Raw genomic sequence first — 21930 nt, 5'->3', positions numbered from 1 at the left:
TATGTCAATCAATAAAGTAGCTGACTAGAGAATTCATCGTTCAAAATTATGAGCCACTGAGTAAAGCTGAAACATCACTCAAAAAGTATTCAGAGGAGGTTCTCAAGCTTCAGTTATCTGTCCAGAAAAACTTGATCAAAATGCAAAGTTCTTGAGAGAAGAGACTGGTTTATTTTTGTAATCCCAGTGGGTAGGGCAATGGCAGACAGTAGGTACTTTATAAATGCTTATTGAGTTGAATTTTGGGGGTCTCCTTGATTATTCTTTAGGAAATTCCAAGGACAAAGAAATATGGTAGAGAAGAAAGTGATGACAAAAAAATTAAAGAAATTCTCCATAAATCAATGAGATGAGAGATTTCAGGAGCTAATTTGGGAAAGGAATCTCAAAATTAAATAAGGAAAAAAATTTAAACATCAGGGCAAGTACATTAGACCCACAGAATATCAACAAAATACCTAAATCTGTGAACACATAAAAGATATATGTTCTTTTTTAGTATAGCAGAGACTGGAATTCCAACAGATGGCAATTTTAACAGATGGTATATTTAATCTCCTGGAGAAGATTCAAAACTTAAATAGCATCGTACAATAATAACCTCCTAATGGACTACAGGAGTTAAGTACTGTCTGTTAGACAGTAGGGGGAAAAAAAACTGAGTTTGAAAAGACTTCCTTCTACTCCAAAGAGAGAATGAGAATGAATAATCCAAGTTTCACTAATAATAATAATAATGTGTGTGTCTGTGTGTATGAATGAGAAAGACAGAGACAGAGCTAGTGAGAGAATATGTGTGCTATAATTTCAAAGAGACTTTAGTGAGAATTTCTACCTTTTCAGATTGGAATCCACTATGTAACTTGTAGAGTTAGTATAGATAACTTAGAGAGATTAAAGGACCTATCTGAGAGAAATAGACAATTTGTGGCAGAGACAGAATTTGAAATCAGAACAATAACAATATCAATACACATTTATAGCACACTTAGGATTTTAAAAGAGAATCCCATCTGAGCTCACTAATTTGTACCATCAAAAAACGCTTAATTATTATTTGGCATGGGCAAAGTAAACAGATACTTACTTGGGTTCCTACCTTTCAAGAAGAGACACTTGGAAAAAGCATAGAAAAAACTTTCCCAAGTTCTTTTTTATTTCAATAAAACTAGTTTGGCAAGCTACTAAAAATGTTCACTCCTATCAGTTTTCCTGTCATTCAAAAGGCAAAAGCAGGAATGACTTAATTACTGTATTCTACAAATATTACCAAATATACTTCAACAGCTCCAAATCATCATTATCTAAATGTAGCTGAGTTCTCTCTTGACAACAGACTACTTTGGACTTTTGAGTAAATCAAAAATGGAAGAAACTATGGACTGTTGAGTACCAAATGGTAGAGGTATTGGCTAATTTTAATGATAAGGCCACTTGCTACAGGAACTCTTCAGTCAAAAAAACTCCTTCTACCAATGCAGGTCAGAATCTTTTCTGCAACTTCTAATCTTAGAAAGTTGCCTAGAAAATTGAAAGGATCAATGACTTGGCTCAGGGTCATAGAGATAATGTGTCAGAGGTGGAATTGCCTTGGCTCCATGGCCAGTGTTCTAAGTACCAAGCCATGGGACCTCTCAAAAAAAATAAATAAATAAAAACAAATGGGTTAATAGCAATAAAAATTATAAAAAGGTAATAAAGTGACAGACATGGAGTCAAGAAAACTCATATTCCTATATTGAAATATAGCCTCAGACACTTAGTAATTGGGCAAGTCATTTAATACTATTTACTTCAGTTTCCTCATCTGCAAAGTCAGCTAGAGAAAGAAATTGCAAAACATTTCAGTATCTTTGCCAAGAAAGCCCCAAATAGAGTCACAAAGTCAGACTTAATAAATGGTCATCTAAGTTAAGGATGACAAGAGAAATATGCCATTTGGGGAAATTTTTTAAAATTATTTTTAAAATATCTGCTACTAATGGTACCAAATTCTATAAGCTAGATTCTTTACATTTTACTTTTTTTGATCCAACTGCATTCCAAACTCAACACTATTATAAACAATTTGCTTACTATGTCTAAGATTTGTTAAAGCTGGAAGATAACCTGAGACATCACTAATTCCCTATTTTCCAGAGAGGTCTAGTGATTCAAAGATAAAGTGACTTACTCAAGATAGTGGCAGTAGTGAAATCCAAATGAAGTCTTCAGACCCTGAATCTTTCCAGAGTACTTGGAAGGTCTCACAGAATTTACAATGAATAATCACTGAATAATTGGTAACTATGTTGAATACAATAGCTCAATTCCTAAAATACTTCGCAAGAATTTTCATGCTCTTCTTTATTTATAAATCAGTAGTATTTGAGGAGACAGTTTTAGTTCATATGTTTTGTTTTGGTTTTCTTGCTTTTAAAAAGTCAAGAGCTTTGTTTTTAAGTTAACTGTACTTTATTGCAGAAGCTTTTATAATTTTTTTCAGAAATGTGAAGCTAGTTTTTTTTAAATTTGGGAACAAACACATACATTTTATATCTCCATAACTTTGTCTTTTTTCTTTTTTTGAAGAACTCTGGGGACTGATTTTTTTTTAGGATTTTTTGCAAGACAAATGGGGTTAAGTGGCTTGCCCAAGGCCACACAGCTACGTAATTATTAAGTGTCTGAGACTGGATTTGAACCCAAGTACTCCTGACTCCAGGGCCGGTGCTTTATCCACTGTGCCACCTAGCCGCCCCTCTGGGGACTGATTTACAGAAGCTCAGGAATCCAAGAGAATAGTTTGATAACAATAAGTTGAAGAAAAAGATGGAGAAATACAGAAATATAAACAATCCAGCAAACAAGAAACTATCCTAAATATTCAAGCAAAGGTTTGTTTCATGTCTTCAGTTCTGTCATTGTCATAAGTAAGCATGTTTCCTCCATTTAATGGGGGCTCAACTCAGTGCCTAACAAATAGCAGGAGCTTAATAAATGCTTGTTGCTCTCTCTCTCTCTCTCTCTCTCTCTCTCTCTCTCTCTCTCTCTCTCTCTCTATATATATATATATATATATATATAGTTGAAAGCAACACAAGATTTGGACTCAGAAGACCTGGATTTGACTTCTGACTGTCTTAATTACTAGCTGTGTGGCTTCAGAAAGTCGTGTAACCTCTGTTACATAAACAATATTTTTGCCCTAAAACCTTCCCCTCTTCTGAACTTTCTCATTCTTGCTGAGAGGACTACCATTCTCCTAGTAATGAATGCAGGAACAAAACTTTGGCCTCATCTTCAACTTCTCCTTCTCCCTCTCTATTCAATCGGTAGTCAAGGCCTGTCATTTCCACTTTATCAATCTCTAGCAGAAGCTCCCTTCTATCCTCTAATGCTGCCATCCTTTGAGGCAAGCCCTCATTCTCACATGCCTGCCTCCAGGATCAAATATAAAATCCTCTGTTTGGCTTTTAAAGTCCCCCTAATCTGGTGCCTTCCTACCACTAAGACATGAACTCCTTCTGGGAGCTGCCACCTTGAGCATGCTGCTCTCTGCCTTCAGCTTAGCACAGTGGCTAGGAAGTTGTTAATAAAGACTGACTGATTAGAATTCTTATAGAATTGAATCAATCACAAGAAATGCACAGAGGGAAACAGGAGAAACACCAGGGCCCCCATCCTAAATGTTCTCTTGTTTTATGAAGCAGACAGAACCTACGAAAAGATCTGCTCATCCTAGATAACCTCCCAGGAAAAGCAACAAGCCCAGAACATGATGTGACTAGAGTACAGAGTTCCTAACAGGTGTTCAACAAGCCCCTGATTAATTCATGGAGGATGGAAGGAGGCATTAAGAAGAGAAGTGGTGTCATAAATTATCCAGTATATGCATTCACACTTCAGGAACCAAACAAATTAAGTGAGTGGTCACTGGTTTGGTTTGCTGGTATTCTGAATCTAGAAACATTTCCCCAAGAAAACCTGAAAATAACCACTAATTTACTCAATTGGCCAACACTGGTGTGGAAAGGATATGAGAGACTAGTTGCAAAGCCAAAGAGGTTTTCATTCTTAAAGCAAACACACAACATACATGCAGAAATACACAGTCTGTCAAATCAAGCTATATAAGCTGTATTCTGTGACCAGACTGTACTGGATACAAAAAGGTACAAAATTACAGCCCCAAAACCAAAGGCCTTTCAAATGTAATCAACAGCTATAGATAGTATAGTTTACAGGCTCCTGAAGGGAAGGAACTGTTTTCACTCCATTTTCTTTGTATTTCTGGAGACAAATACAAAGAGTGACACAAACACACTCTTATTATATAGTTCTTGGCATATAGCAAAAGCTCACCAATTGATTTTTTGATTAATCAAACTTCAAATCTTTCATTATTCCAAAAAGCATTTTGCAAGGTGCACAACAAACTGCAACAAAGTTGCAACAAGTTACACTTGCACAGTCCCCATCTGTATATCAAGTCATGCAATAGTGTGCTTCATTAATTTTTCAAAAGTCAGGAAATTAAAAATCACTTGCTTTTTGGAGTGTTGAAATATAAGCTTTAGCAGGGGGCTGGGAAGAGAGTAATTTCACAGGGTACTGTGTTCTATTTTCACTTTCATGCTAGAGAGAGAGATACAGTAACAAAACTGGCATTTAATTTAATTCAACTATAACTGAATAAATGTTCCCTTTACATGGCAAGTCACCTAGCAGGTCAAAAGAAAAGAAAAGAAACTTGAGCTGCCTTTGCTATTTATCTTGTCCCTCCCCAGAGTAAATCAGTTTTGGGAGTGAGTGACACATTCTGAATTATCCTATTCAATACCTAAATGAATCTGTCTCCTCCACAAAGATAGTTCCACTACAGCAGTGATACATATCCTCATTTTAATTAACCTAATGGTCTATTCACCCATCATACTTGGAGGTCTATTTCATTATCTTAAATTAACATTTTCTTTCCATTAAAGTTTCAGATAATAAAAAGACATTGCCTCCATGTGTGGTTTACAACACATTTAATCTATGGTATTTCTTTGCTTAGTGATTACAGGCTCTTAAATGCTTTTTTGAAAAGTCCTTAGAAATAATAGCAGCCCTGGTGATTTATTTACTCATAAATAAGGAAAGCTATTAATAGCATAAGGAAAGGTACAATATTTCAGGATTAAAAATACCTATTCTTTAACACAGTAAATTTATTGGGATGGCTTAGACTGATTTTTGATTTAAAAGATGTTTTTACTATACCTTCTCAGCTCCTCTCTCCTACCCCCCCCCCAAAAAAAGTTGGTGGGTCTTTATTTATGTATAAAATCATTTATCAACCAAGACTGACACATCTTGTTATTTTGTTCTTTTTGCAATAAGATTTAGTTTTTGAAAGTTGAGTCAAACATAAGGACAACAAATAAAAGTCATTTTAATTGCTCAAAGTGAGCAGCTTCAAGGCTCTCCTTGGATTTTGGCAACTGGTTTCTAATTGCACAAGGAATTATTTGATCATAATTATGGAACACAAGAAATTCAATACCTAAGGGGAAATTGTCATCCTGTTGCATGGAAATTTACATATAGAGCACCCATTAGTGTTTATTGGAATTGTCAAGTTAATCCCTATTGATCAAAATTAAAACATAAACTTCAGTTTGATTTAAGGATGGCTTACAAAACAACAGATAAGAAAATCCTAACTTGCTAGCTCATCAACAAGAGTTATCTTTTCCTTTGTTAAACAAAAGGTACCTGTCTTTGTGCTTTCCACACTTTCTGGGTCACAGCTATATGAAATTCAATCATGATCCAAAATCTATATGAAAAAGAGGAGTTTAAGTGAAAGAATAACCAAATGAAGTATTTATTAAGCACTTACTATGTTCAAAGCACTAATGCTGAACTACAGGGATAGAAATAGGAAATTTATGAATCTTTGCTCTTGAAGAGACGTATTTAGCTATAAGCCAACTGGAAGGGAATCTTAGACATTATCTCCTCCAGTTTCTTCCTTGTACTGAAACTGAAACACAGAGATTATGAGTTACTCATGGACACAGAGACATTAAGTGTTAGAGGAAGGATTTGACCTCTGGTTGCTAGGTCTAATGTTCTATCTGTTTATTCAATTTTAAACTTGGTTTCCTGAAATGGTGAAAGCATTAAAAACAAAATGATGATCCAGAAAGGTTGATCTATTTTCATCTACTTTTAGTCAATCATTGAATAAACAGAAATTAAGTTCCTATTATATAAAAAGAACAATGCTACAAGTGCTAAGAAACAAGGATTAAATTATATTGTTCCTGCCTTCCCTTCTCACCCACCCCCACTTCCCATGGACCTCGCAATCTAGCAGGTGCTATTGATTAAAACCCAATGTATTTTCATTTAAATCACAGGTCAGAAAATTTTAATTTAATCCAATTTTTTTGAAGAAGTTACATTCTTGTATGATGCCAACTTAATCCCTATTGTTCATTATGAGAGATAGAAGTTCAGTTTTGATAAAGTATATACTCTATACCTTAAAGCAGTGTGATCACTTTTTTCAGAGTACACCAAGAGCCAAATGACAATTTGATTTTTTTATTTTCCAAAGCTAAGAGAAGCATATTTTTCTAAAGTCATTGGGAGTTGAATAAAGCAACCCTTCAACAGGTAAATCAAATAATTTGAGGAAGATCTTCACCACATTCCTTACTTAGAACCAACTTCCAAAAGAGAAAACCTTGGTTCAGAGAATGTTCAAAACATTTTTCCTCAAAGCAGGTATATCACTATTTTGACTGAGAATACATAAATATTTTTAAAACATGAATCATTTTAAAATCATGAGAAATGTATAGAGGTAATAAGTTTTTCTGCCTTTTCCTATTTTCTCAACTTGGATTTTTTTTATTCAAAAAGTATTTAAGCACTTAATATATATCAGGCACTAAATGTGGCATGGAAGGATGGAGGAGAATACAAATTTAAAATAATAACAATAGTAATAGTAATAATAATAATAATAATAATAATAATAATATTTCCTGCCTTTAAGAAGTTTTACATGAGGGGCAGCTCTATCCACTGTGCCACCTAGCTGGTTCTGTCACAAACTACTATGTGACTATTGGCTGCTCAACCTCTCCACATCCCAGCTCATTCTTGTTAAAAATATAAATGGCAGACACATTACCAACTGTATCTGTCAAATTTTTAACAATAAATCAAGATCAGCTCTAGCCTAGCCTATGGAGTATAGAAAGGTAAGAAAGTAAGTGAAAGACACCATACCTACAAAGCCCACTATAACCTATTCAATAAAATAATCCTCAAATAGTTTTATAAATTAATGAATGAAAAAGCATTTATTAATGCATGTAAATTTCCAACTCTATATTTTATTTATATTTCTCATAAATAACTGTAACTAAGGCTGTTATGATATAGTCAATCAACAAACCTGTATTAAGCAATTTATATATGTTAGTGCTCAGAATATAAAAACAAGATTAAACAAAAAAGGCCAAGGCACATATTTTGTAATATAACAGATGTAGAAAAAAAAAGAATTCAAACTACTTATTTCAATTCAAAAAGCACTGTTTTTTTTGTTCAGTCATTGTTTTGTCATTTCCTTCTCCAGCTCATTTTACAGAGGAGGGGAAATAATGCAAAGAGGAGTTAAGCAACTTAGTGTCTGAGGCCAAATTTGAATTTGGGAAGATGTGTCTTCATTTTTCTAAGCCCAGTCAGGGTTCGATCCACATTTATTAAATACCTACTCTGTGTGTGTGTGTGTGTGTGTGTGTGAACGCTTGCTTGCTTGTGAGCACGCGCACTGGATAGAACTGTAACCAAGGTAAAATAGTCCCTAACCTCAAGGAGTCTGTATCATACTTGGGGGAACAACATGTACACAGATGAGTAAGTAAGAAATAAATGGTATGGTGGAAAGAACACTGGCTCCAGAATCAGAGTTCTTAGTTTCAAATCCTTTCCCAGATGTTTCCTACCTATATGACCTTGGGCAAATCACTTAACTTCTCTGAGTCAGTTTCCTTACCTCAAAATGAGGGCTAAAGACCTCTAACATCCATTCAAGTTCTAGATCTGTGATCTTGGGTGATAAGGAATTAGGAAACCTGGGTCTCACTCTTTACTAAGTAGCTATTTAACTTTTAGTCAAGGAACTTAATTTCTCTAAGTTTACTCGCTGATCTGAAAAAATGGGGATGATTTATAAATCTCCATCCAACCCTGATTCTATTAACTGTATTGGCCTATGGCATAGGGATAGCAATAGAGACTTCCGATAGATGATTTCATTGAAAAAGGGAACTCCTGGGTGAGAAAATTCCCTCTCCTCATGCTGTCAAGAGCTGTCTAGAGCACTGGGAGATCCAATCATTTGCTGAGGGTCACACAGCCAGTCTGTGATAGAAGCAAGACTTGAACTCACATCATCCTGGCTTCAAGGTCAGATCTCTAGCCATTACAACATGCAGCCTTCAAATTCCATTCTGATTTAAGAATAATACCAGCTGACATACCAGGTATCTTCCATGAAAACAGAGTCCCAGCACCTACTATAGGGCCCTAGACTTATTAGAGGCATAAATTTATCAGAAGCCTATGTAAGAATTCTAACTATATTTACTTATCTGGACCTATGATTTTGCCAAAATAGAGAACTCCTTTGGGGAAATTACCACTACCAATACCAATAGGAAACAGCTGTGTGACATAAAACCATTATAAATGGCAACCCACTGGATGTAGTTAGCACTTAGAGAAACCACAATCTCACCAAATACAGTACCTATCAATACTATAAAGATGTGACATGACAACTTCTCTACCAAAAAATTTTAAAAAATAAAATTTTAATACAACAACAAAAGAAAAGTAGGCCCAGCATTTCATTTCCACTCTACAACAAGGAAGATGAAATTACAAATACTTAATTGCTATTTAAATACAGAGAGAAACCCTCTAAATGCAATTAAAATAGTACAACAATAATGTCTGATTTGTTTCTCATAACCTCAATAAATGTGTCAATCAAAATGTGAACTCATCTAACAAAGTAAAAATATGTTTATGAAATAAAATGCTACTAAGAACCCCCCCCCAAAAAAGTTTTACAATTCTGATATACCATATAGGGCAGGTATATAATGGATACCCAAACATAAAATAAGGTAAATCTTACTATTAATCAGAGAAAAATTATACTTAAGTAACTGTTAATATTTAAATAACTTAATATTTATCAATAATTTAGTAATGGTAGGTGCTTTATAAAGTTGACTTCCAAAACAAATTCTACTTAATTTTCAGGAATACTCTCATAGAAAACGGACTAATAGTGATGATGATGATGATGATGATGATGATGATACAGAACACTCATATACATATATATATATATATATATATATATATATATTAGTGCTTTAAAAGTTACAGAGTGCTTAACATAGCATATTTTCTCTTTTGAGCCTCACAAAGAATTTGTGAGATGGGCTATTATTTGTGAGATGAGCTATTATTATCCCATTTAATGCTGCTGTTGTTGCTGTTGGTTGTCCTTTATTCTTGAAGAGGATATTGACTTCAGGGAGGAGATGTTATAACATGCAGAGATGTGCAAAGTCACTAGTTTCATATCCAGTGACAGGATAAATGAAGCAACTGTGGCTAAGAGAAGTTTAGTGGCTTGCCCAGAGTCACACTGCTGGTAACTGTCTAGGCAGGAATTCCTAATTCTAAGCCCAACACTAGAAATCCACTAAACCACAAGTCAAACATGCTCATGAGAGCATTAATATGTAATGGGAAAATATTTAACAAAATAAATTAAAATATAATAAAAATTAAAATGCATAATGAAAATAGAAAACATATTTTAAAACTCAGTCAATCTCAATCTACAATTCCAGAGACCTAAGGATAAGGAATACTACCCACATCCTTACAGAAAGGTGATCCATTCAAAGTGCAGAATGAGATTTAACATTTTTGCACTTGGCCAATGAAGGAAATCATTTTGCTTGATCATGCACATTTGTTATGAGGGTTTTATTTTTCTATCTGATATTGTTCAGTTGGAAGAGGGGAATGGGAGGGGGGGAAATGAATGTTTCTCAAACAAAAAAATTACAAATTAAAAAAAAATAACAAAAAAAGCCATTATATGGCCCCAAGAATCCCAATTAACAGAATAGTTTCTATTTGAATTTCCATTTCAATTTGAATTTGACAACTGCCCTAGACACCTAAAAGTCCATATCTATAATGTCTATGATTATTAGAGCCAAAGACTCCCTTCCAAATCTGTTTCCCTTGAGAAAATAATTGCTTGTATATAATTTGTGTGACAGCATTTATAGTCTCCATGTCAGTGGTTCCCAACCTATGACCAAGAACTTAGGAATTATGGCAAGGGATTTAGTAATGCATATATTATCATACCAAAGAGCATTGGCATTTTGATCTATATTTATATCTAACAAAATAACCATAACTCAATATAATATCTGTATGCTTAATAAAAATATATTTCACACAAATAATTTTTAAATATATCAATACTGTAGAGATTATTAAAATAGAAATTTATTTAAAAGGATCATTGAACTCCTAATAGCTTTTGATCATTTTATATTTTCTCCATCAATGGATATAAATGTTACCATATGGAAAATCTTTTTTTTTCCCCCATTAAAAAAAGGTACTGGAAAAGTCTGGTAAATGCTACTACATATGAATAGCAATTAATGGTAGCTTGTGCTGTCTTTTCATATTAACTGTCTAGTCTATCTCTCCATCTGGATTATTATCTCCTCCATGGCAAAGACTAAATCTTATACCAGGATACCAGGATAATGGTATAGATTTAGAATAGTAAGGAGTTAATTTAATGACTCATTCATTTAATATCATGAGGACATGAAGCTGAGCTACGTGAAATGACTTGCCCAAAGTCACATAGGGTATTAAGCACCAGACAAGGGATTTGAACTCATGTCCTTTAATTCCATATTCAGTGTTCTTTCCCTTGTGTCAAACATTCTCTTAGCAAAATACTATTGTTACCAGAAGCACTTAGTATAGTGCTGGTAAAATTCTAAATGGTCTTTGTTTCATGGATGTGCTCTCCTTCCTGATTCCCAAATGAATTGCTAGACAATATATTTTACAATTACATTATGAGCTTTAAAGTTGCAAAGTGGTTTTACCTGTTCGATTTAAAAGTCAATGCTAAATTCCCATGCTTCAGATCCCATCAAATTTTTGCTATAACTATCTAAGCTGAAGCAAAATCCCTTTACAGGTCTGCATCAAGATTTAGAAGGAACAAGGTGCTAGGCAGGGTCCATTCCATTCAAGATTGAACAAACACAAGTATCTAAGCATGAATAATTCAACAATAACTAAGTTTTTTAAGCTTCAACCTCTATTGCTGTTGGTCCTTTGAGGAAAACCTGCACTTTGAAAACCTGAAGAAAAATGAAGACTGTTCTGTTTTTGCCATGCTATGAAATTTCTGTTTAAAAAAAATTTATTTAAAAAAAATTATTACTACCAAAGGCCCTAAGTTACTATGGCATTGTCAAAGTTTAAATTACCCTGCCCAACTCAACCCTCTTTCTTATGTTTTTATCTCTTGCCTTTTTTTCTTTTGATAAGAGCTATGATCCCCAACTATTTTTCATATATAAATATTGCATAGCTTTTTATAAAAAGGAAAATCTGTCTGCTTTCTTGCTTAGTGTCTATTTTATACTATCATTGGATATGTTCATCAATTACTTAATTCAATATAAAAGTGGAAGAAAGGTTAAAAACAAAGATTCAAATAAGGGAAAACATTTTTTCTTTAGTGATTAAAAATTCAGGAAAATATGTATATACATAAATATTCTAATTAACTTCCTTTCTATCATTTATTATATTTAATGGCAGCAGACTTTGGCTCACTGTCCTTCCAACTTCAGTAAACCCAGTTAGAAGGGCTGGAGGTTAAGTCCTAAAGGAAGAGAACAAGCAATTTAGTACTGGCATTTGCTAGGTACATCATTTCTCATATCCTGTCTGGATATAGAGAAGAACAGGAGTATGTGAAACACATCACATCACATCACACACACACACACACACACACACACACACACACACACACACACACTGTATCTGTCTGTCTGTCTGTCTGTCTCTCCCTCCCTCCCTGCCCCTTCCCCTCTATCTCTTTCCCAAAAATTATAGAAATTGTCATATTACAATTAGCCTAGAAGTATTGACTCTTACTGGACACAAACCATCAGCATTTGTCTGGCATGGACTCTAAGTGATGTCAGGAAATTGATGCAGAAGCAATTATTTTCTCTTGGGAGGCAACTCTGAAAGGAAGTCACAGTCTTTATCAATACTGGCTGCTAGCCTAGTGGTTAAAGCACTGGATCTGGAGTCAGGAAGACCTGAAATCAGTCTTATAGACACTTATAAGCTGTGTGACCCTGGACAAGTCATTCTATTTGCTTCAGTTATCTCAACTGCAGAATGAGAATAATAATAGTACCTATTCCACAGGGTTTTTGTGAGGATCAAATAAGATAAATCTTTGTAAAGCAGTATCTAGGCTATCACATATGTCCTAGACAGGACATAAATGCTATTTCCCTTCCTCTTTTCCTTCACACTCCTGGATTTGGAACCAAGAAAACCAGAGTTGAAATCCTCTATCAGATACTTAATCTATTAGGTAGTAGATCAATCACTTAACATCTCTGCCTCAATTTTCAAACCTTTGATGTGAGTATAATAATTGTTCCTATCTTATAGATTTCTTGTAAGGATCAAATTTGAAATGATAAATGTAAAAAACTCTTTTCCTACCATCTCTCCCAGAAATTCTCAGTCTGGGACAGACTTCTTGATACACTATTGTAAGCAAGAAATTTGTTGCTGTGAATGGAAAGAAAATATCACCCTGATTTCAATTCTATTCTGTTTATTGTATACCAAGGTGTTAATGGAATTTTGCTATTTAAAAGGCAGTGGAAAGAGTTTAAGATTTCACTGTAGGAATGTCTTTAGGGGGAAAAGGAGGCCTAGAGAAGTTCATAGAGGAAAGGAATCCTTTGAGGAAGCAATAACAGCAAATAAAGTTAGAATAAAAATTACATTAGTGGAATGGCATTTCAAATACAACTAATCAAAAGTCAAAGAATTTCTTGGATAATTTTGGGACAAAACACTATCAATACTGATTTCATAGCATCTCCTGGGACAAGATCTCATAGATATGTGTGCATTTAGTGATATCAGAATAAATCAGTGATCTCTGAACATTCTTGATCACTTGTCAATAAAAGAAAACTCTTTAATCAAATAATCTGTAATAGTATGTTCCTCGTGGTTTCTCATCTGGCTGCTCTCCTATCCTTCATCATGATCACTGGAAACTCCTCTTTCTGTAAGATGACATCCACACTAAAACTCATACCAGAAGCCCTTTGTCCTGGGACCATGCTCTCCCTGATTGGAGAGGTTAAAAGATGGACATCTGGAGATTACCGCCATTGAAAACAGAAGATTTCCTCCTAGATCCCTCATTTAAGGAGAGGAGAGCTTCCATGAGATTTTCAACTTAAGGAGGACACCCAAGGCAACTACTTCATCATCCCCTACCTGCTGTGGGCTTTCCTCTCCCTCCACCTTTTCAACTCCTTCTAATGTGCTTTCCCTCCTATTAGATTGGGGGCTTTTTGAGGGCAAGGGCTGTGTTTTTGACTTTCTTTTGGTCCCCAGGCCTTAACACAGTGCCTGGCCCAGAACAGGAGAATCATAAAAGGTTTAATGACTAATTCTATTGTAGAATAAACAAAGGTGTTTGTGGCTAAATTCAAGGCAAGACAAGGCAACAAGCATTTAGTAGGTGCCAGTGCTAAGCATTAGGAGAAACAACACACAAACAACTACATACAAACAAGCTATACAGAGATAAATTGGAAATAATCTCAGAGAGAAAGTCATGGCATTAAGGGAGTATAGACCAGGTGAGATTTTAGCTGAGATTTAAGGGAAACCAGGAGGCAGAGATGAGAAGGGAAAGAATTCCAGGCAATGGGGGCCAGCCAGTGAAAATGCATTGCAATGGTAGATGGAATGTCTTGTGCAAAGAAAAGGAGAATTCCTGGCTGTAAAATTTGAAGGAAATTTGTCAGGTGGCACAGTGAATGGAGTGCCAGGCCTGAAATCAGGAAGACTCATCTGTAAGAGTTCAACTTTGACCCCCAGATACTTATTAGTTGTGTGACCCTGAGCAAGTCACTTAACCCTGTTTGCCTCCATTTGCTCATCTGTAAAATGAGCTGGAGAAGGAAACAGCAAACCACTCCAAATATCTTTGCCAAGAAAACCTCAAATGGGGTCACGAAGAGGTGGAAATAACTGAAAGCAACTGATAACAACAATGTTCTTCAAAAGTCAAATAAGGTCTGATCACGTGAAGTTTAATTATTAAAATACAACTGGAAAAACAGCACTTGAGTTTAGAATCAGATTCTAACAAAAAAATATTTGAATAACATTTGGGGGGTCCCAACTAATATATTCCATTACATAAAAAAAATTATGACTTAAAAATAGTTCAAAAATTCTCAAATACATAAAATAACAACATATAAGTATATAATCTCCTAAATAAAGTATAAAAGCATACATGAGTCCACCTTTCATTTTATCTCATATAAGTGAAGAATTACAATATGATATAAAATTTGCTGAACCTGGAGAAAGGGGAGACCTTAGCTTGAATCCCAATTCTGATACTTATAAGCTATGTGACAAAAAAAAAAAGTAAGTCAATTAACCTCATTGTGCCTCATTTTTCTCATTTATAAAACAGAAATAATAATGGTTACTGAATACTGAATATAGATCATTAGAATTATTGTACATACTATATATGAAAATTAATATGCAATTAATATAAAAATAAATAATATATGTAAGCACTGTTCAAATCATAAAACTCTATGTAAATATTCTCTATTATCATTTTCTGGAAAATTACAAAGGGAATAAAATAATCTATTGGTCTGAAGTCAATAAACTAGGAAAGAAAATGAAATGCTTATTTGGTCAAAACCCAAATAAAATAACCAAATCAAGTTATATTAGGAAGCCTCATAAAGAAAGGATTAAGTCAAAAAACCAGAGAAATTGTTTTCCATAAAGAGAGACTGGGTAAAAGAAGGGCAGCCTAGCACTGAAGGCTAAAGTGCATCCAGATTGATGGAGGAAAATATAGCTTAACTGCATGAAGGGTAGACCTGATGCTAGAGACATGTAAAAAGACAGACTTTGGAAGACAGATATATTGAGAAACCATATTGACCCACATGTAGGTCTTCTGAAGTCTCTTCTCTCTATGTTTCTCTAGTCAGCCCCCAAGAGAACCACATATCCTCCCTCAAATCAGTAATGAAGATTATTTTTCCCTTCCATCTACATTCTCCCTTTCAATCTAGAACCATATATTGCTGGCCCTCTTCCACTCAGTTTTTTGGAATCTATGTTTCAGAGAGAAAGAAATTTCCTTAATAGAAATAAACCAATGACTGTATAAAATAGGGCTTCCACGAATTCCAATAGAAAACAAAGAATGATTTCATTAAGGGAGGCCATATCTCCTTAAGAAATTCATGGAGATTTACAATGATTTTCTGGAGTTTAAAAAAATATATCAAGGTCAGTGACTATATTTCCTTGAAGATAGTCATATGGACCATAAGAATACAATCAGAAGATTCTATAGAAGTTGTTCAAAAACCAGAATCTGACCAAACTTATTAGGCTAAATATCTTATATGACTTTATCTAAATATGTTCCTTAATTCCATTACTCTTTATCCTTGATATTGTTTTTGAATTATGCCAAAGGCCACACTATTCAGAAGGAAGAATAGACTAAATAATGTGAAGAGATTGCTGAAAGGTGAGAATCCTTCTTCTTTGAGCTGTGATTCATTGCCAGTCAAAGACAAAGGCTCAGAGTATAGGACAGTACTAAAGCAACAGAACTAGATAAGAGAAGGTGTCAGATACACTATGAACAATAAAGATTACTGGGGGATGAAATTGATTCTGCTGAACTTGACTGGAATCCTCTAGATAGAAGTTGCCAAGTATTATATAAGAATAACATGGTACCAATGCAAAGAAATAGTAAATGATAAACAAAGAGGTTCAGGGGATGATATGTTCTTTAGCCTAAATATATGAACCCAGTGCAAAACACAGACTTTATTTATTTATTTATTCTTTAAACAAGGGGAAGATAATGGAGAACCACTGACCAGATAAGCAATCTCACTATTTTAATGGAGTAAGCAACAGTGAAGAACATTTCCCTTGTTATTTTTAGTAAGGCATTTTTTTCTTTACTTTCTTTGTTCTTTCCTTAAGTCAAGGCTATTTGAACAGGGCCACAGTAAACAGCCTCATTTGAAGCATTTTCTCTTTAAGGCAGAAAAACAGTCTAAGCTGTTCATTTCCACAGGGAAAACTTAGGCCACAAAAATAAAACCACTATACAGTCCAAAGAGAAGATTGCTGCCATTTCTATTTTTTAAAAGCATACCATCTGTTTTTTAAAAAAAAGCAATAGATTTTAAATAGATTACTTTAAGTGGATAAACCATTTAAAATCTTGCAAAGTTGCAAACAGATGGAAGAATGATGTTTGTTTAAATGCTGTACAATGAAAATAAGCTTCCTCTTCTGGTTAATGATAGAATCACTAAAATTAGTCATTCAAAAGAAAATATTATTAACAGTTATTTTAGAGTGGGGTGCTTTTTTTCTGAACTTTCCCTCCCAGATCCCTAATTTCATTAGTATAGGAAACTTCTCATGTGGAAACTTACTCTATCAATGCAAACTGTTATATGGTCCATTGCTAGATAATTACAAATCATTTCTGGGGATGTCAAAGTTAAAAAATACTCACACAATCTTTTTCTCAAGCATTTTCTTTTAAATAAAAAAAACCTTTTTATTTTAAAAAATCTGCCCAGTATTAATTTTTTTTAAAAAACCCACCCTGGCATACAGGAAGAGAAGGAAGAGAGGAGGAGTTAAAGTCATATATTTAGCCTATCAATGAAGTTTGGTCAGATTCTGGTCTTTGAACAATTGTTATAGAGTTTGCTGATTGTGTTTTGTTGGTCCTTATAACTAAATTATCTCCAAGGAAATGTAACCACTGACTTTAATATCTTTTCCAAGGAGGAGGAGGAGGCAGAGACCTCAAAATTAGAACCAGTCAGGAAAAGAGCAATCAACAAAACCAGAGAAAGCACAAGCAAAGAAAATAAACCTCTGGCAAACCCTAAAACAGAATTTTAACAAAGAAAGATTTCATAAAAGTATAAAATATCTTTCCATTAATAACAACAACAAAGATACAAAGAATCTTAAAACAGTCAACCTTTTCCTCCAGCTTCCAAAGTCATTCACATGCTAATAATAGGTTGTCCAAGGAGTTTCCAAATTCTGAAAATCACATATACTGCAACAAAAGACATAGGACCTGTGTGCAATTAAAAATAAAAACAATCTACTAGTGAAATGTATTTTTCGAAACACTCATCTATTTTCCTGTTCTGGCTATCATTTAGATGCAGGCAGGCAAAGGTAAAATTAATCTGTTTATCCCAACAACAACAACAAAAAAAGGCACTAAACCTAAAAGTTAAAAGCATAAAGCAGAAGCATATTTCATTATTGGGTCTTTGCACATCAACATTCAAGCCTAATGCAATCAGTTTTACCCCTCACAACTCAAAGACTCTGAGAGCTATGTATACACCATCTACTCTAAATCAAGAAAGTCTATATTTCACTCGGGAACACTCTCCAGTGGTTAATACAGTCAATAAGGACCTAAGTCATTCTTGCTTATAAGTTTTGTGAATCCAAAACTGACAAAATTTATGTTTGTCAAAGACAAACATGAAGTAGAATCCTCTGTGATTAATGATCAATTAAAGAATGGCAACTTGCCAACCAAGGCAGGTTCCCAGGGTGAAGTAGTACAATAAAGACTAATATATGTAAATTCTTTTCATTCAGATTTACTTCCATTTGAAATAAAGCTGAAATTCTGAAATAGGATACAAGACCATACCTTTTTTGGGAAAATCAGAACTACAAGCATTGAATATTAGCAGTTTTGTTCTAAAGCACAAGAGAAGAGAAGAGAAGAGAAGAGAAGAGAAGAGAAGAGAAGAGAAGAGAAGAGAAGAGAAGAGAAGAGAGAAAGAAAGAAAAACAGACCATATTATCATCATGTTATATGATTGCCAAGTAAAGAATAAATTCTCTCTACATGTACCACTTATGCTTGAAACTTTCTAGTGATGAGAAATCAAGCACCTATGTAAAAGGTTGGACATTGCATTTTTGAGGTTCTTCCTCACACTAATTAACCCAAAATTTGTCTCAAGCTACTGATCCACTAAAATCTATGATCCTCTCTGTCTAGTATCTCTCTGTCTTTCCCTGTTGTAGACCCTCCTGAAATGGGGCCCTCAACCTTGTGAAAAAGGACTGAGTTATAACCAATGAGGCCTGGATTGGATTTCTCAGAGAGACCTTTGGTAACAAGCTATAAAATCTGCAGGAGATGCCCCCAGGGAAACCTAAAAAGACTGACTAGGGCCCTTGGATTGAGGCCAACAGATAGAAGTCCAGGACTCCCTTGGGCTGTGGCTGGTAAATCCTCAATGGACTAATGGCTAGGAAGAGCAGTGTGTCATAATCGACTGGTTCTATGGTACACTGTAAGCTCCTTGAAAATAGGGGCTATGGTTTTTCGTCTTTGGAATGAAGAGTGAGGTGTCTTTGTAACTTCAGTTCCTGGCAGGTACTTCAAATACTTGTTGGATTGGACTGTTCAACTCCATTAGGCAGGGGGCACAAGATGAGATGAAGCTTAAACCAGTCAATTATGCTACTTGTCAGTATCTGGGGAAGAAAATCTCAGTCTAATGTAGGTTTAGGAAGATCTCTATTACAGATGATATCTATACTACTTACTATCCCTATTTGCTATAAGGAAAAATATTCTGTACATTAACTACAATAAAAATATAAACTTATTTTTAAATGTGATATATACATAAAATTAAAAATCAAAACTTCAAAAATTGGAAAGAGAAATTACTGTGGGGTAAATGTAACTTCAGATGCTGGAAAGAACTATTAGGTCATAATAGAAGAAAGAAATGTTAAGATGGCTTGGCACCAGTTTGCTGGCAGGTCATTTCCTAAGCCTTTTAAGACAAATGGTTATCTCTTCTGTTCTTAGGAACTGAGAGTCTATAACCTGTCTTAGGAATCTGTTCTAGTATTTAATCAACTTTAATAGCTCTTTTATACTCTTCTCCTAGCATCACACATAGGTCATACTTCACATAAAAGGGTGTTTTAATAGCATTTTTATAACTGACTGATTCAGCTTGTGGTCCATTCTGACATCCAGATCTTTCAGCTGTCATACTGGAACATTATCAGTCTTTTCTTGCCTCACTCTATGTTGTTTTTCATTACTAACTTTCACAGCAAATGCCAGAATTTGACTCTAAAGCATATTAATAAGAAATAACCAATGTTTAGTCCTATTATCAAAGGGAATAACATATTTAACAAAAGTTTTATTCTTTAAAAAATAAAGGAATTAACTTAAGCATTGCTATCTGACATAAAATGTTAGACTTTTTAAATTCAAACAATTATAAAATACGAATATACTTTCACTTCTATAAATGTTATCAAGGCAAAAGTTTTCTATTTATTAAATAAGTAGTTATTGATCCCCCTTATTATTTTTAGCCTTAATTATAAGGCAAGTTTAGAACAAGGGGAACAGATGTCAGACTTCCTAAACTCATACAAGTAGCCTTTTAGTCTCCCTCTTCACAAAAAAAATTTGAAGAAGGTGGAGAGGAAGGTTAAATTTGTATTTTTTTAAAGGTCACTCCTAAAACAGACAATTTTGCCTACTTTTCTCAGGATGTTTATCAGGTTCTGAGTAAAGGGGAAAAAAATATCAAAACAAAAAATACTTATGAAGATGTAAAAAGATGCTTTTCCCCTTTACTTCTACTGTATTGTCCTAAACTCTAAAAACTATTTTGGGAGAAACATTTTGAGAGAAAAGAAAATCCAAAATGTCTCCATTATCATAGTATTTATTGACTTTTTTTTGTCATCAAGTATGATTTATTCTGGAATTCTGTATTTAAACCATCTTCCTTATTCATCTTTGTACGGCAATATAAAGATATACAGACAATCGGAGATCCCCCTCGCTCTGTCCCAAGCATCCTGGGTGCGCAGGCCTACACTTTGAGGTTGCTACGATCATGGTATTTCTGGAAGGGGTCATCGATGTAGCAGTTCCTCCTCTTCCAGAAAGATGTGGTCATTTTGTCAAGCAGTTTGCTTTGAGTTTTGTTGCTGAACACCTGTTCCCTGAGGCGTCTTTTCCGTGCAGGCTTCTTTTTCCACAACCTCTTCTTGTAACCAGCCTTTTTCCTCAGCCAAAGACCACAGTGCAGTGGGAGAAACCTGAAGAGGACAGCTTTCACAGACTTCCTTTTTCCTTTTCTCAAACTATAGTATGTTAATGTCCTGACTGGTGGCTGGAGTATAGATGGAAGCAAAGGGGTGACACTGCTAAGGATGGCTGGAGGGTGCCTACATGTCAGACTTCTAGCAGGTGGGACTTGCTTGGCAACAGGAGAAACCGGTGGTGTTTGAATATGACTGAAATGTCGTCCAGATAGCGTGGAAACCAGACGCAGAGAGTTGGAACAACTTTGGATCGAGGGGTCGAATGAGTGTCAATGCCCCTGGATGTGGGTTTTCCTTTTTATTTACTTGTTTTGGTTAGCAGCTTCCCGAGGACGATAATCCCGTGACAGAAGCCTTGCCTAGGCCAGGTCGGGCCTCCGTGCCCCCGTGCCCGCCCAGGGAAGATCACGGCGGGAGCGGCTGCGCCCCAACGAGTCTGGGGGCACCGGCCGTGGCCCCGGCAGGAGCCCGGGGACCCCCGGGCCTGCGGCGTGTCTGGGGCGCCTTCGGGGCGGCAGTCCCGGGGAGGGGGGCCGCCTCGGAGCCCTGCGGGCACGGAGCTCGAGGCAAGGCCGGGCCGCGCGGCCTGGGGAAGGGCTGGGGGCGCCCCCACGGCCGCCTGGCCCCGCGCCCCGGGAGGCCGCTGCAGCCTCCACAGCCTCAGTTTCCCCGTCGGTAAACACGAGCCATCCGAGGGGCAGGGGCGGGGGCTGCGGGGCCGGAGCCCCGGGCCCCGGGGAAGCGCTCCCCCCGGGCCCCGGGCCCCCACTGCCCTGCGGCCACCCAGGACCTGAGGCCGTATTTATTAACTTTTACAAAATCTAAGATGGTAGAAAAAACTGGAAGAATAGGCTATGTTAAGAAAGAAAAAATATTTTGAAACCTTGCCATTCCTGCAGAGTGCTAGACAACTAAAAGAATTATTTCATTTACACTAGAATACAGCCATCTCTTAAGTAGAATCTGATTTTCTGCACAAGTAATGATGTTACTTTAAAATGTATACCAAGCATAGAAAAACTCTTGATCTTAGCCAGAAGATCAAGAAAAAACAATATATCAGTGCATCTGGCTGTAGTAAGTTTAACTTACTAAATACAAACTATGGGTATAAGGGGAAAATATTGGATTTGAAGTTAAATATTCTTGTGTTCAAATCTTGACTCTGCTATTTATATTAGACATTTGATGATTTTTTTTTGTCTTTTGTTCTCGAAAAAGACCACCACCAGGAGGTGATGCCATGACAATCACATGAATTGGATTTGAGTGAGAGAGTGCTGCGCTAACTCACCAGCCTCC

At 35.6% G+C, this 21930-nt stretch overlaps 1 protein-coding gene and 1 pseudogene across 2 annotated transcripts in view; both read right to left on the bottom strand.

Annotated features, from left to right (window-relative positions):
* The window catches only part of PRIM2 (DNA primase subunit 2), a 379634-nt gene that overhangs the window by 221629 nt on the left and 136075 nt on the right, over positions 1-21930 (bottom strand). The gene's annotated exons all lie outside the window — the stretch shown is intronic.
* LOC141487744 (large ribosomal subunit protein bL35m pseudogene) lies at positions 14926-20894 on the bottom strand (annotated as a pseudogene).

Source organism: Macrotis lagotis, chromosome 5 (assembly GCF_037893015.1).
Source record: "Macrotis lagotis isolate mMagLag1 chromosome 5, bilby.v1.9.chrom.fasta, whole genome shotgun sequence".
Lineage (NCBI taxonomy): Eukaryota > Metazoa > Chordata > Mammalia > Peramelemorphia > Peramelidae > Macrotis > Macrotis lagotis.
This window is presented reverse-complemented; position numbering and strand designations above follow the sequence as displayed.